The sequence below is a fragment of the Andrena cerasifolii genome, chromosome 3 (assembly GCF_050908995.1).
Source record: "Andrena cerasifolii isolate SP2316 chromosome 3, iyAndCera1_principal, whole genome shotgun sequence".
NCBI classification, from domain to species: Eukaryota; Metazoa; Arthropoda; class Insecta; order Hymenoptera; family Andrenidae; genus Andrena; species Andrena cerasifolii.
In genome coordinates, this window is record NC_135120.1 from 11,003,899 (window position 1) to 11,021,390 (window position 17,492).

A 17,492-nucleotide genomic window follows, 5' to 3' on the forward strand; every position below is an offset into this window, starting at 1 on the left:
TTACCCTGTTAGTTTTTATTCTTCTCTATCGTCGCGTTTAAAAGAAATAGAATCATTTACCTACAGTAGAATACAATAGACAATTTAAAATACAAAAGACATGATCCTTAGAATAATGGAATTTTCAGATAATGGAACACTCACTTTTTTCACAATTTTTTTCGAATAATGCATATAAAAATACCGAAAATGAAACCTAATATAAATATACAGTCGCAGAGCTTCCATCTGAATCACCTCATTCCCCATTGTACCTACTATCGTGTCAGTCACACTCTGTGTAATTTGATCGTTATAGAAGGAAGGAAGATACATCTGTATCTATTTCGATAGTAAATGATATACATAGCTGCACATAACATACCCAATCATAGAAGGAAAGATTGTTCAGATAATACAAGGTTCGACTGACAGAACATCAGGATAAGAGAGCGTTCGTGTAACAAATGTTTAGATACTGAAGCCGTCTACTGTATTATCAGGCTATAGATGGTAATTAATTCACACAATGAAACATGTGACTCAACGAACTAAAGAAGCTATTTGTTTTGGCTATAAGACAGTGGATCTTGTGTTGATTATAATGAATTGGGTGTTGGACACGGAGGATGAACAGAGATTGACTGAGATTGATGAGGTTGTCTAAGGTTGATTGAGATTGACTGGCGATGACTAGGACAGATTGGGGTTAGCAAAGGTTGACAGAGATCGTCTGAGATTGACTGGATATTAACGAAAGTCGATCAAGTCTGCCTTACATTTACTGCATATTAATTAGGGTTAGTTGACATTGACTGAATGTGAACAAAGGTACAGCTTGTCTGAAATTGAAGCAAATATTAAGCAGGATCGATTCAGACTACGGAGTTTCATCGGATAATAATTATATCTGGGTGAAATTAAGTAGATGATAACTAAGGATCATTATTTAAGTTTTACTGGGATCAACTGCATATTAATTATGAACACACCGATTTTTTTGAAACTGTGCAAGTTTGAAGAGGACCTCAATAGAAGTTTCAGGCGATTTTTCGTTTGTACCCGTTTTCGGTCCTGCAGACTGAAAACACCCCCTAAAGGTTAATGAGTGTTTTGCTATTTTCCTGTTTACATATCTTGAAAACTATAGTAGATATAAAAATATTAGAGCAAAGGAAACGTAACGGCTTTTGAAGCCCTATAAATTGGTGTAATTAAATTGTTTAAAATTTGTAGTGGGGAACGGTCCTTTATTTAAACTACAAATTTTATGACTATTTCATTGCACAGTTTTATAGGGCATAAAAGCCGTTAAGTTTTCATTGCAATATTTTTTTTTATATGTTAAGATATACCAGAAAGTCGAAAATCCTACATTAACCTTTAAGGAGTGTTTTCCCCTGAAGAACTGAAAGCGTGCATAAGCGAAAACACCCTGATACTTCTATTGAGGTAATCTACAAGCGTACAGAGACTTCGCGCCAATAATAATAAAAAAATAAAATAAAAAGTACGCCAACGATGATTATAATATAATAAACAAAGCTTAACACAAACTCCTGTTATAAAATTTCGGCGTAATTCGAGTTACTAACTCCCAGGATATTATTACGAAAAGCGTAGGATTAACATGCACAATACTTTCAGGCTCTATAAATAAAACTTTTCCGCCCCATTGACATGCTAACGTTCAATTTATACAGGTCGCCGAGGAGCACGTAAATCCACGCGAAATTTCCAGCGACAATGTAAAAATCATGTACCTCTGCTTCATAAATATTTTCTTGTCCACGAACAAGATATATGTGACTGAAGCGCGTTATCGATAAACCGAAAGCGAAAGTGACGCGTTTTTCTTCCGTTTTCCTCTCTCTCCATTTCTTTGCGGACATCCAGGCAAACATCGGTATTAATATTCAATTCACAGCTCGTACCGATGGCTCGAGGGATTAGATTAGGTATGCATCGTGTTCCCGAGAAAACGTTTGAAAAATTTATATAGCGACCAAGTGTTCGCGACTACTCGCGTGAAGAACAGAGTAGTTTCGTTAAAAAAAAAAAACTACTCTGAAGATACGCGAGGTTAGTTTTAAAGACACGGGTTGTTTGAAATTATTCGGGGTTGTACCTGTTTGGTGGCATCCTGTATAACTAAATTTTGATAATACAGTAAGGCCTTGATTGTCCGATTAATTTGAAGCCGAGAAGAAATATTGTGGATACTTATTCTATTCTTCGTTTGCAAGCTAATTACCATTCTCGGGTCACTGCTGTGCTGCATACTAATATATCAACGAAAAGGAAACAACGAGAAACAAAGAAGAGCATAAATAACATAACAAAAAGAAAGTAATCCCGTTCAACTACTAACTTTAAAGAAAATTTGCTAAAATTTAGCAATTCAGACAGATTGGGCAAGGACACTAGAACGCGAAGAAGTAATAATAATTCCTACGTAATAAATTAGATACCATTTTTCATGTGAGACTTACAATTAGTTGTAATGCCACTCATTTGATTATTCGATCATCTTATAACTACATTAGTTCGAATAATCGAGGTCCTACTATATTATTTAAACTAATATTGATGTCAAATTGCAGTCGTTCTTTAATTTTCTTCAACTGTGGGGGTCTTTTATTTTTTAATTCACATCCATTCTTACGTTTATCACTAGTATTCAATTGACTGGAGGATGAAACCAGGATTCTCTATAAAATTCCTTCTTCGCAAGAATTTGTTGCAAGTAGTTTAGAAAGCCGATTTTTCAACCTAGTAAATGCACTTTGCTTCTCCAGTGACCCACTGGTTAAAGTGATCTACAAACACTTGTTTAACGGCTTACGGAAGCAACGATATATCTTCCGTGGCACTTTAGGTGCACTATTCAAGCGACAATACGTCATGTACACATTGAAGCAGCGCTAAATTACTCCATGATGAAACGTAACGATGAATTATTAAATTGAATAATTTGTCCATAAACCCGAAACGCAGAACGAGGCGTGCAATCAATACGTTGCACCAAAACAACGATCACTAGTAAATCCGCGTTATCATAACGAACAACCACGCCACGCTTGCGCCGTTTTAAACAATAATTGTCAGGGATACGCATGAAACAAAAGTTCTCAGTTTCTTTCGAAACAATGCCTTGCCAAACGAAATACCTTACACTCGCTGAATTCACTCTGCGCCTCTGAATAACACATTCACGGCAATCTCTTTAAAAACATCTAGTACCTATCGTAACGTTTATATACAAAACACACGTTTTCTATACCGAATTCAGAACTCCAAATATTCAGCTTCCAAATTAAGCTCCCCAAAATGTTGCAATGAAAATATAACTTTCCAAAGGAAACTATGCTACTAAATTAAATAAAAGACAAAATTTTATAATAATACACCCACAGTTATCCCGTCGTATTATTACAAACCGTATCTCGATGACCACTGAAAATCCCACCCACACTGACACGACGTTTCCCCTTCAGAATTACCTGTAGAATCCACCGCGAATGTGTTTGCATCCCCCGTGCCCCGAGTCAACCTTATCTTCGCGAAACGTGGCTGCACCGTGAAAAGGATTAGCGAGTAATAACCGAATGGAGGAATAATTGGAGTGCAAGGAGAGCACTCGACGAGCGAACGAACAACGGGGAGGGTGGCGTACACCCGATCGATTCTTGAAAGGACAATGAGATCTATCACTCACCGGACGCGGTAATTAAAAAATGAATTATCCTTGCTCGTCAGCGACCGTGGCCCGCACAGGCTGCGCGATAATTGACGCGGGTCAAGGTTCTGGCTTTGAACGGATGATGATCGTTCGAGGTTAAGCGATTAATGAATAAATAAGACGGGGAAGCGATACCTCCTGCAACCGATGTCCGTATTTTCGTGTTTTCATTCACGCAGCTTTATCTATAGCCAGTTAAAGGGGGATATGCTCAGCGGTTCCGTTTCCTTAAAGCGGATACGTCGAATTTATTTTCCACGTCGTTGGCGCGACGCGCGGTCCCCGCCGATTTATGAAGGAAATTCGACCAGTAAATCTTCATAAATCCCAATGAAGGCACTTGATAAACGGGGAATCTTCGACGTCTCCCAAGGAACCTCTCCCCCTCTTCCAGACTCGTGTTTGCGCGCGTTATGGTCCAGCTCGCGCCAGTGGTGGGACCTCGAGACTTTGCGTTGTGAATGTTTTGAACAGATGAAGGATACGGTGTTTTGGGAATTTGAAAGTGGGTTTGAAAGTATTGGAAATACTTGGACTTGAAAGTTATAACTCTGACATGTATCGTAGCAAAAGGAATGCAAATAAAATAGAAGGTAAAGCATTAAAATTTCAAAACCCAACAACTCCAAGACCATCAACACCTTCGGGGACTTTATAAAATTTACAAGAGTGTACAACACGACCAAACACAAACCACTTACAAAACTCTGATATTTATCACAGCAAAAGAAATTGAAATAAAATAGAAAAAAAATAGAAGGTAAAGCATTAAATTTTGGAAACTCAACAATTCCAAGACCGTCAACGCCTTCAAGATTTTATAAAATTTACAACATTGTACAAACAACCGAACACGAAGTGCTTGCAAAACGTTTTGGGCTCCCCCAAGTTTCGAGCTTTAACTCGGCACATTCTAAAACGTCTTAAATCCCGCCGCTAGCTCCGCGAACCGATTTAAAAGGGCGCCCCCCAAAAAACTACAGCGCAACGTCGATTTCCGGAGAATGGATTTAATGAAACGTAACGTAGTCCTCGAGAACGCTCCAAACGCTTCCTCAATCCCAACAGACTTTCCCGATAGAGTCCGATATTTCCGAAAGCACCACGGGTCCCCAGGAATAATTCCCTTTCAGAGGACCTGGTGCGAGCGCTGCCTCGAGATTACTCGAAAATAACGCGACACGAATGCTGAAAGGGATCCCCGATTTCCTGTCCACCGATGCGCGAGATACCTACAAAAGCACAATGAGCAGTGTTCGAACGGGGGTGGAAAAACTGTTGTTGCTGGAGCGTGAATCGAAATTGTCGTGGTTGTAAGAGGAATTGAAAAAAAAAAGTTGCATAATAATGGTACAATATGATAGTGACTGTGGATGGCTACTACTTTAAATTGGGACACTTTTAGTGTTGAAATTCAATGTAGAAAAATTTGAAATTAGTAGAAATGGTCGTAACGGATATGACACGAATTTTGATGGAAAAATTATATTGAAGAGTAGATGTTTCCTGCACTTCTTATTGGCATACTTGAATTTGATATTGTTTTATGTCTACATTCATGAATTTACTCAAACTGACCACCCTGAGCTTGAATATTAGGCTTCATCACTTATGAGTTATTCTAACAGTAGAATTATTTGCAGATAACCACGTAGAAGCACATTCAAGAAGAAAATCATTGAAGCGCTGAGGTAGAAATCCTTTGAAGAAGATTGAGAGGGAAGGCTGAACAAGAAGTTCCTACAAATTATTTTTATCACCTCCATCTGCCAAATTTACCACTAAAATTACATCCACGTTTTACGATACATCATGTGCACGTTTACTCGTATATCAACCCTTTGCGCTCCAACTTTATTAGCTCATCAAACACAGAACTTTGGAATAGTAAAAAATAGAGTACAGTGATTTGAAGATCAATATAATTCATTTAATCGTACGAACCTCGAATTCTTTCACTATTTCAAGCTTCAATAACACCAGCATATAAACTTCCAACTTTGATGTGTCTGAGAAGCATATTTGAAGTGCGAAGGGTTAAAACGTTTCCCTCTATTTCATCCCTTGCTTCCTACATCTCCTGCACCTCGTAAAAGTAAAATAAAAGGGCAGGAATGAAAAGGCGAGGAACAAGAATGGGAGAAGCTGAAAATGAATAGATAAGTAAGAATAAGCTGTAGGAACTGGAAGATAAAGGAAGGGGATGAAAGAAGCAGAGGAAACGTTTGTAGTTATATCGCGCTGTAACGAGTCTTGGACGAAACAAATCAAGTCGAAAGGGTTGCTCCGTAGGAATAGCGAATCCCCCGGAAGAATGGTGTCATAAATAATGTGCATCTTATTCGACTTGGCCCCGAGGGTGGGCTAAAGTGCGAAATTGTGTAGAAGTGCACACCGCATGGATTTAAAAGTGGATACAACGTCAGGTGTAACCTGAGTGTCAACGGAGCGAAGCGAAGTATGCTGAATAGGCTTTCGAAATAGTCTGCTAAGATATCGAGGGAGATGTAACCCGTGAAATATAAGGGTGAAATTCCTTCCTCTCTCTGTTAGTAGAAGGAGGAAAATACTTTCAAGCGTTGCAACGATAACGTCGAGGGCGTAGAAGGAAATCTAAAAGCGGAATCCTCGACTATGAACGATAATGATGAATGGCGGATGAAACTAAGAATCGACGCAAAGGTTGCGAATGAGTTACTTTCCAGTTTGCATTCCAATTTCAACGTCCAACGGAAAACGTAAAATTCTGTCCTGAGAATGATTGATTCTAAGTGTCGCATCCTTAAAAAATAGTGGCGAGCTCCATAGAGCTGACTGATTCACAAGAGTCACAACTGATTCTTCCAATTTTATTCGACCTAATTGATGGGATCGAATGAAAATTAAAAACGCACAGAGCCTCCATTATCCACATTTTTATTAGCCGAGTGTGCTATTTTCGAAGCTTTGTTATTCGAATGTTTTATTAGCTGCATAGAGAACGTGCTTTCGTAAAAAATGCCTCCTGCCAATTAAATTTGATCTGCAACTCTAATCTTAACAATTTAATATGAAAGTGATAATGAACGTGTTCACATGCAATAATGGTATAAAAGGAAAACGTGTGGCGTCGGCTATAGAAACTAAAGAAGAGATTATTTAAAATGTGGAGAGTGGTAGAAGCGTCGTAAACTTGGCAAGGATATATGGTATCGTAACTGAGATTACTGGCATTAAAAATATCTTTATGGAGAATTTTTTAGAGCGTTCTTATCACAAGAAAAAGGCTTTGTGCTAGATACTTTGAAGCACACGAAAAATATCGTCGTAGGCAGCTAAATAAACTAAAATCTGATTATTTGATATTTTACCTAGAATACAAAATAACCGACGTCAGAAAAGCGAATATCCTATAGTTTAGATAATGCAGGCTTTGCAATATACTTTAATCATTCCCAAATGCAAAGCAGGAGCGAAAAGATTTAAATTCCCGAGAACAACTGTTTAATATCCTCAATTCGCAATGTTCTAAATAGACACGGCTCTGGCCGGGATAAAGACTTTCAATCGAAATAAGTGCCACTCGCTTAAGTACACTTTCGCTAAAGCAGAGCGAGGCATCATTGCTGTATAATAATCAGTTCTTCTGGAATTACTACACACGAACGCCTGTTCCACTCGCCAAAGAAACATCCTAACGTCTGATCGCGTGAATCAGGTGAATACGACGAAAAGTGCAGATATTCTACGTCCAATTTATTTAATCTTCACGAACTGTACTAATTTCCGTGTTACATGGTTACAAATTTGAGCTCGACTTTACAATATAACGTTTCTAAATTAATAGGTAGATAAAAAAAACTCCATATATCTTATAGCTATGATAAATACTTAACACAAGCAAAAAGAACGAGCTGATTTTATGCATAATTAATTAAGATATAAGGAGATGAATCCAGGTACATCCTAGTGTCTGAATATCCTCGTTACTCGCTGTACCTATATAGCTGCTTAGTAAAAAATTGTAAAGCGAGGTGTGAACGATATATCTCGTACTGATAAAGAGGAAACAAAATTTTGAACGATGGAAAAAGTCGAAGTTGGTTTGCTAAGGCCAGAATGAATTTTATCGGCAGGCTAATGCAATCAAACGCAAACTAATAAGTGGACGCAAGGTGAGATATGGAACTGTGGAATGGCGAACGATTTTGCAATAGCTGGGGCTGTGACCAGTGGAAATAAAGTAATAGGTCAAACGAGTATGACCACTGGAGAATAAAACTGGGGATACGTGTTGCTTGAAAGGACAGAATAATAGGGCAGGTTGAACAGGCTGGAGGTTGAAACGGAGGCAGGCTGGCGAACCAGGAAAGAAGGAATGAAGCGGAGGGTGTGAAAGGAGGAGATGTGTAACGAGTGGATTTCGATGCTCACATTCTTATAGTGGTCAGAAGTTCGGCGCCACTAGGTACCTTACAATTAGAAGCTATACGAGGCAAGATATTTTTATAATACTTGTTTCTGTAGAAGCGTTCTAGGTATCCAAGAACAGGCACACGTACTGAGAACCGTGGTATAGTTCTCTAACAAGTGAACAAAGTACCTATCATTTAATGTCACAGCGAAGTAAGACATTACAATCGAGCAATCTGGAGTAGAGTGCAAGAAGCACGTGCGATTGATATTAAAAAGGCAGTGGTAGCAGTTATTGTAGCTTACTTTTTTCCATATCAAATTACCGTGGAATACGATACTTATTTAAAAGTTCCTTTTCAGTCTGCACAGTAATTTCCACAAACCTTTCGAGGGACAAGAGTAAAATTAAAAATTTGTTGTATAAAGCTCGAACGAAGAAACCAGGAATAAAGTTTATCGCTGACATTGTGTTGCCCTCGTGGAAAATAATTCAATTAAAGTTACTTCGCAGATAATTTCATAAGGCAAATTGAAAAACTACTGAAATATGTATGTCAATTAAACATTTTAAATTTGATACACGAGCATTCCCACTTCCCAGTGGTTTCCTCAACTTCGAATTAAAGAATTTTCCTCAAGTGGACTCGTGAAGGGACTGAAACCTTTCAAACCGAAGTGAACATACTCCGCTACGATACTTTGCTTTACACTTCGGCTGTGCAAGGACTACAGTTTCGTCTGAAAATTGGAGAATTCGTGGCGATGGTTTCACGATACTGAAATCAGTTCGAAAGCGAGAATGTAAGCAGCGGTGACAGGAAAACACTCAGCGGATCGAAAAATGGAGCAGAATGTTTCGATTAAAAGGAAGCGAAGACCGTCCAAGTAGGAAGTTTCCAGCGTTCTGTATGCGACTAAAGCAAACAGACTTAGGAACAATACGAGCTGTGCATATCGCCAGAGACCGGCGAGGAAGTAAACATTGAGATTCGCAGAATGGAGGCTTCAACGTGCGCAAAGCGGCCCTGTCGATAGATATTTGTAGCGACAACATTTTCCACGGCAATGTGTACATGCAAAGTAAAGAACTATAGCTGCCGCGACGCTGTGCACTATATTCGCGAATGTACATGGACACTGTGTGCAAGCATTCCAGGAAAGACAAGTCTTGAACTTTCCAAGTTCGAAGGTAATCGATGTTTAAGACATTAACGTGGACATCTGTTGTCGACTGTAACTAGACTCCATTTAAATATTCAACCGCGTACGCTCGTACTTTTTCCCCCGCTTTTACGAGATATGGAATAACGTACTTCTCGATGTTACCTTTGGTGATCGGAATTTCAAGACTGGAATAATATATATTTAGGTGTGAATATTCTTCTTCGATTTATTTCAAAGAAACATACTTGTATATTTAATAAAATATTCAAAATGATATTTTTCGTTTCGCAAATGGAATTAAGTACCACTGTTCTCCAGTGGGAACATCGACATTTCTTCTCGTAAAAGTGTGAAGTAATATTATATAAATAAGGTACATGTTTGTACTCGCAGTGCAAAGATGCATTTGATATGCATAACTCTGAGAACCGACGCGTTCCGCGGATAAGCCGGGGAGGCGGAACGAAAGCAGGCAAACAAACAAAGTGGCGAGAAGTATCAAGCGTTTAAACGAAGAAGCTGGATTATGAAAATCCAAATGGGAAAAGTTATTTTTTCTCGGCACGGTGACTGCGGGGTAAGTGATATTTAAAGAGGAGAGGGTCTCGCTGATGAAAGAAACAGCGCCGGTGAAATATAACTGGATAGAAATTCCCTCAAATATTTCCTCGCCGAATGCGCGTCAGAAGACAACCCCGAATGCCTCTCGTCGCCGGTGTAATATCCAGGGAATCGAGCGGGCATGCACATCGAAGACGTTCCCGCCGCGCGAACAGCGAAATAATTTAACGTTTCCAAAATGAACGAAAATAACATGGCTCGAGGAAAAAGACTCGACCTCCTTCTTCCTAAATGCTCCCGTTGCAAGTTTAAACATATCCGTATACTTTATTCCATTACCGTTTCATCCCTCGATAATAAATTCAAGCGGGAAGAAGAAAAAAAGGAAGAGAGAGAGAGAGAGAGGGAGAGAGAGAGAGAGAGAGGTCCGTTGAATCGCAGGAGATCTCGGGGAGGATATAAAATCCCAGACAGGTAATTAAAAAAGCTTCACGAGAAACATAACTCCACATCCCGCGCGATTACAGAGAGAAGGCGATATTAATGGGAACCTCAAAGGGGCCAAAGTGCCTTAAAAACTTACCCGTTAAGATTTAAAACAAAACGGGGGGAGGGGAGAGGAAAGAGAATGGAGAAATACAGACAGGTTGGCTTAATTCCATCCGGTCTCTTTCATTCTCTGAGCCATATAATCCCTCATCGCTCATAAAATCTCGTTAATCCGAGCCCCGTAGGAACGAGAAATCTCTCTTTTTCGAATCGGTATCCTCTCTCTGTCGCCGGGCTCCTTTCGACCTGCCCTTTGAATAATTCAAGCTTGCAACTTTTATGAACTTCGCGGAAAGAGCCGTACTATGTAGTACACGTGCATCGTTACGTATATACGCGGGACAAACGAATGATGGATACTTTTTTGTGGCGGCAAGGGACGCGAGTCCGATTGCCAGAGTTTGGATTGCAAGATCGAACCTGGATTACGCGCTCGGCGAAGGGCTGGCCCATCGATCAAGCTGTTCGGACAGTTAGCGGATTTTAATATTCAGAAGTGGATGGTATCGAGGGATTGGGTGGGATGACAAATACAGCCATTGTCTTCGGCCAGGAAAATTCAAAGGTGAAGATACCCAAAGGTGGAATGGTGGATCCCACTTTTGCGGAATCCCAGTAGGTAAATCCCACTGGAGTAAGAAGAATCGACCGATCAGATTGGTTAGACTGGGATTCCAACCCCAATCCTTTGTCTGCTGATCGAATACTCTACCAATTGAGTTATCCTGGATTTTGACAGATATTTGTGGATAAAAATTGATTAGGAATTAGCTGGAATGTTTACCCCGAGGCAATTTGGGTATAAACTATGACTATTTTGGGAAATATTTGCAACGTTTTATCGGTATTTGTAGGTAGGAGAGAGGTGCTATAAAAGGGACAGGTTTTAAATGGGACAAATCCAATTGCCAAAATTCTAAACGCATTACACATCCAAGTTATTTTCCTGTTTATGGCAACACTAGTGCCCAGTCATTTCACGTAAACTTCACTGCGATTTCCCTGGCAACAGAGTAGTAATCCCTTAAAGCCTTAGAGCATACCTAAGAGTAATCCGCGGTTGATGTTTTTCGGCAGTAAAAGAAAAATTCTCGTTAGTTTTCTGTGTCGTTTTCTGAGATGAAGATACGATCAAAGTGTTAAAGTGTTATATCATTAAAATAGCCTGTATTCAACTGAAACGTAAATACTTACTAATAAAATAATTACTACACAGAAAATCCTACAACTATTTCAGGAACTGAAATTCGCATCTCTGCCCTCACCACGTTCTATTACACACTTGGACAATTTGCCTGCCGCCCCCGCGAAGATAACCTATTATTCTCACCCGCGCAAACGAACCCTGCTAATTACAAGAACTCAAAGTCGTGGGAGTTTCAAAGATCTGATCCCCTCGAAGATAGCCAATCGCTCAGCGTAGAGCGCAAAGAGTAATCAACGGATTCGTGACAAGCGTTGCATTCGGAGGCCTTGAAGACGTCGCGTGTGTTTTGTAACGACGGTATGATTGATAATGGGGTATTACCATGATATTTCCATTTGTTTTAAAGCTCCCGCGTGCACAAAAGGGTCAACGATGCAACTGGGTTATTCCCATTTTTCGCGTGATTAAATCACTCATTTAAATTCAAGCATTTCGCGGGGCACACCCGCCATGGGAACACTCGGCCGTCCCATATGCGGTCGCGCAATTTATCTTTAAATAATGTCGACGATTTCGACGACGGGGATCGTTCGTTTCTCCAGGAAGCCTTCGACTCGATCGAATTAATCGAAACGTCCCTCTGAAATCATCGCGATCCTTTATCATTCAAAATTCAAATCTCCCGCTATTCCGTGAACTGAAACAAGTGTGTAATTGTGCGATGCGTCCTACGACTACGAAGTAGTGCGAGGTATTAGAATAATAAATCACAAGACGCGGCTTTCCCTTCAATAGATATCAGATATAAGAGAAATAACAAGTTTAAGGGCACTGATAAAACTTAACGAGTACGCGAACACTTTGATCTTAATGTGCTTGAAAATTTTCTTAGCGAAAGGTATTTTTCTTCAGATTTCCCTGAGCATGGAGAATACGAAGAAATATTCTATGGGCTTCGAACAAATTTTTCGCGAATGTAGAAATCCTGTGGGGTTAAAAACGTGTCTGTACTCCGAGTGAGTGAACGTCAAATACGAGAATGATTAAAAATCTAGTGGACGTTCCTTTCAAGTAGCTCCAAAACGTCGAGTTACTCTATAATCTGTCCATCGACAGAGCTCGCACTACTACGTACATCCTGACAGTATCTCAATAAGTAATCACCCTGTTCGATGCATCTTATAACGAGCCTCTGACCTCGACATCCGCCGCTTTCGAGGCTAGCATTACGGAAGCTCTCGAGCATTTAGTCAGTTAAAGAATTACATATCTCTGGAAACATTGCCGATTCTATCATCAGCAAACATTTTAACACGTTCACTGTCAAGGCACTTTTGATAAAAGTGTCTCTTGGTGCTACACGAAATTTCTGATAGGGTAAACTGCATTAATTCTGGCACTCCTGACTAAAAAGTTAAATATTAAGAAGTACAAGCTTAGAAAGTACTGTTTTACAATTTATTAGTTTTCTTTCACTACAACACTGCAAACCCCAGTAGTTGAACTACAAATAGAGGGCTGAGTTTTAGGCGTTTGCTTCAAATTTTGATAAGGGGTGGGTAATTATATTTTGTCGCTTTATAACTAAGGAATGTATTGAAATGCAGATTTACTAAGTGTCGTAGGTATTTAATAGTGAACGAAATATTCTGCTTAAACACTTTGAACTTCGTTCTTAACTACATATGTTTTTCTATATAACTTGAAATTTTAGGGTGCCAATGATTGTACATTTATGCCTATTTTGTTTTTCATTGAATATTTTTAAAATAAAAGACTTAATAGGTACTCGAGATGTTTTAGTTTAATGAGAAATCAATAATCATTGATAATAACTGAAAATTAAGACCATATAAAAACTTCACAAAAAAATATAGACATTCGAATTGGGATGTTTGCTTAGGCTGCCAATCATTGTATAGTTTACCCTATATTGAAATAGAATCACTTAATATGATACCACTAGCTATACTACTCGCCTTCGCCCGAAATTAAGATACTTATTTTATAAAAAAAAAATTTATGAAAATAATCACATTCATCTGGATTAATCAGGCATAATGAGTTGAGGCACATTACGTGATCGCAGAGTTTATCGTTCGAAAGTTTTTAGGCGACAGACAAACGCACAAACATATAGAAGCTTTCTGCTTTATATATTAAGATTCGGATGTGGAGCGATTTAGGTGAGGGTCGAACAATTTGGAGTCGTATAAAAAATATGTCGAATTAATATAGGTCTACAAATCAAATTTGCCTGAGTAATTCGTGATTCTTTGATCTAGAAGCGCAAGCGACTTACTTCCTTCTATTCAGGAAAATTTTGAAAAGTATTAAGAAAGTATTAAAATTCAGTGAAATTTTGTAAAGTGATATGCAGTGATATCTACTTAGTAGCTACCTAAAAATTGCCAACTGAACAAGAGCTAGTGATTACTCGTCGTAATCAAGGAAACTCTCAAGTTGAAATCGCAAAAATAATGAATACAAGTCATAAAACAATAGAGTATATCCTTAAAAGATCCAAAAAATAAAAACTATATTTAACCCAGAAAAAGATAAACGATTTTTAACATTAAGTTCCTATCCTGTACATCCACCTTCGTGAACGGTATACTTTCGGTAATATCCCACGAAATTTTCTCTCCGTACTGCCTACTATAAAAATCAGCATTTTTCGACATTGACTACGATAAAGTTTACATCGTAATACATAAGCTGGAGTGCTGAGAGCTTTCAATATGAGTAACTGTATAGCATGCGAGTGAACGTGTTGAAACTTGCTCGCAACTACCCGATAGGCCAACCTTTCCTCGGCGCGCACCATGTGCGCTCCTAGACGACCGAGAGAGGTCAATACGAACCAATTTCCTTTTCCACCGCTTCCAGCCGACACACTCTTATCCCCCCTCCGCCGCTCTGGCCAGTAATAATTCTAGCATGGAACATTAAGGTTAAGAGTGGCGAAATTCACAGTACCTGTTCGGCCGTGACACGCGATGCTCTCGTCGCAGCGCAGCAGGAGCAAGAGATGCCAATTTCCATCGGGTTCCTCTGCTCCGCGATGATCGATCGCTGATCATTAACTGCCTCCAGAAAATCTCCGTCGGTACCACCAGATCCGTTCACACGCCACTCGTACGGTAACCGTCCCCGAAGACACTTGTTCCGACTAGCAACTACCGCGAACGAGCGAAAACAAAACAGGTGCGTCGACCTCTGTCCGTCTCGCGACTCGCGCGTCAGTCTCCCCTCGTCGCACTCACTGGAGAAGAAAGGAGACACCACCGTCGAATTCCCCCGCCGTTGCCGGCTCCCGTCGAGATTCGAATTACGCGCCAACTTTTTCTTCCTACGTACTCCAAGCCTCTTGATTGCTTCCGCGAGCGCGTCCCAAAAGGCGATCGTTTTTATTTACTTTCCCTCCAATTTTCTCGCCTGTGATTGACAGTGCTCTTCCCGAGGGTAAAAAGCATCGACTGGCAGAGGATTCGTGGCTTCCCTAACCTCGTTGCTCCAGGGCTCTCTGTCATCTCGTTCTAATGCCATTTCTGCTGCACCGGCATCTTCACTCTTCGATACTATCAACGTGTAATAATCTTGAAACTGTTCTCGTCTACGAGATCCGAGCTATGTGGTCACTGAATCCTTCGACGGTGGCAATGGCATCTGACAGAATTACTTCCGATCGGTGCTTCGTAAAGAAGAAACCTCTCGAATCGGTAAGTAGACGATATTCGTGCAGGCGTATCGTTTCCACGGGGGAAAAGTTCGCGGTACGATTTGCTGCGCTCCGTCCGTTTGCGGCTTCGTCCTGTTGCTTCGTGCCTTCACTGGCTCGGCGAGCGAGATAGAGGGGGGACCGGATGTGCCCGCGAGCTTGCGGAGCGCCGCGACATAGACATGCCAGTTGGACGTTCGTCGTACGACTAGACTGGGTTCTTGCCGTTGACCTGGACCCGCCTTGCGGCGCGTGCGCCGCGCCGCCAAATTACTGCCCTATCCGGAAAACCGTCCGATGCATGACGCAACGTATCGTTACGCCCTGCCGCCGTTGTTTTCTTGCCCGCGTGCATCCGCTCGGCCGATGCATTTTTCGCGCCACGCATTTCGGCAACTTAACCTGTACAAAGTACTGTGCTCGTGAATAGGCTTCAAGAAATCGGACTCTTCACCTGCGCCTATGCAAGTTCCGGTTTATTTCCTTACCGCGGGGATATACGAGTTTCGAGCGGACCAGTAATGTTACAGGTGAGTTAAAAGAATGTTTATCCATAATGTTACGGTGTATTTAGACATTGTTATATTTGCAGTTTTCTGGGGGAAAGTAGATGTATTTTGTAGAACGATTTCAGGCGGGAAACTGAAATTTCCTGCTTCGTGTGTTCATTTAGCCAGCAGAGGTATACATATAATGCAGTGAATAACGGTACGCTTATGGGGAGATTGCGTCTTGTTGGGCCGAAAAATAGGTAAGTCTTTGTGAATTTTTTGTACAAAAACGGTTCAACAAATTAATTTGATGTTTGGCAGGCTGTTTTATTGTATCTTGAACTATCGTTCTGAATTTTTGTGTGACAGAGAATTGTTTTTCTATGTCGATCATTCTTATTATTTATTAATTATTGTGGAATTGCGTTAACGATGTTGGCGTCAGGCGTAGCACCTGTCGCGTTCATCTGATTGCAAAAAGAAGAAAATTTTCTTAAAGTTAAGTAATTTACGCTGGTACTGGACATAAAATTTTAATTTTAGTTTCTATTTATACTTTTTTCGACGATATAAAGAATAATGTGAAAAAATTTTCTAAGGAAAAAACTTACTTTTTCTTTCAAACGGTATAACTCTTTTAGTTTTTAATTTTTTTTTCTTTAAAGTGGACCAATCCCAGCGTAAACTATCTAACTTTAAGAAACTTCCATTTTTTTTTGCAATCAGTTAACTGTGATGGGTGCTACACATTCCGGCAACAAGAGTTACGTCGTCGAACAGGTGGACAAGATTCCACAATAATTAATAAATAATAAGGAGGATCGACATAAAGAAATATTTTCTGCAAGTTTAAAGTTGCCTCCTTATATTCCAAAAAAAATTAATGAAATATTAACAATAGTTTTTTCAAAAAAATGTATAAATTTTGGAGGCTGTTACACGAGAATCCCCTCTTAAAGGATTATTTCATCTTTTGCGAGTAATATTTACTTTTACGCATGTGTATTTTCAGTTTTTTCATGTGCAAGTTTCCTTTTGTGCGGCTCGTAAAAGGGCGCTCAATTTGAATTTAACACGTGGCATTTAATTTTTACACTTAACTTACGTTTAGTATTATAATTATTTACATGGTCTTCTGTACACATTAACTTTAATATTCGGAGACCGTGCAATCCAAATAGGTCAATGTTCTTTTAAATAAAATTGACGGGCGATAACTTTTTAGTCGTTTATTTTTCATTTCTGTGAAATACCTGGATATTGCAATATTCAATACCAATCGATCACTCCATATCAACTTTATAAAAAATTTCTAGGGTGAATTGGAGCAATGTGATTTGCAAGAGCTCAATTTATTTGAAAGTACTGTCACAGATGCCGCTGAAAGAATATTTATATATTCGAAAGACGTCGTTGAACTAAATACTCCAATTGGCTTGCTTTACAAATAACTGTTTTCCGTATTATTTTAAAGCTAACTATAGAAGACAGTACCATAATTTTAAAAGAGTTGTTTTTATCTTGGCAAAGTGTTGCAATAATTATTACCCGCAGCAATAAATTCAGGAGCAGCATGGTATCCGAATATTAAACCTAATAAACGTATATATGAATTGCATTAATTATTATAATTTTCTGTTCCAATTTTTGGATGTAGCATGCATTGTACGTAATGTACTAAATGAACCTGTAAAGCATTTCATCCGAATGATAATTTAATCTTTGTTAATTTTCTCTCAAAAT

At 39.5% G+C, this 17,492-nt stretch overlaps 1 protein-coding gene across 4 annotated transcripts in view; it reads right to left on the minus strand.

Annotated features, from left to right (window-relative positions):
- The window catches only part of 5-ht7 (5-hydroxytryptamine receptor 7), a 226,831-nt gene extending 211,349 nt beyond the window's left edge, over positions 1-15,482 (minus strand). For 3 of the 4 annotated variants that reach the window (XM_076808789.1, XM_076808790.1, XM_076808784.1), the window contains exon 1: positions 14,517-15,481. The gene's annotated coding sequence lies outside the window, so the exon portion shown is untranslated. Of the gene's footprint in view, positions 1-14,516 lie in introns of all 4 variants that reach the window. The other variant, XM_076808785.1, reaches the window with a different exon arrangement.
- Between the last annotated feature and the right edge of the window lie 2,010 nt (positions 15,483-17,492).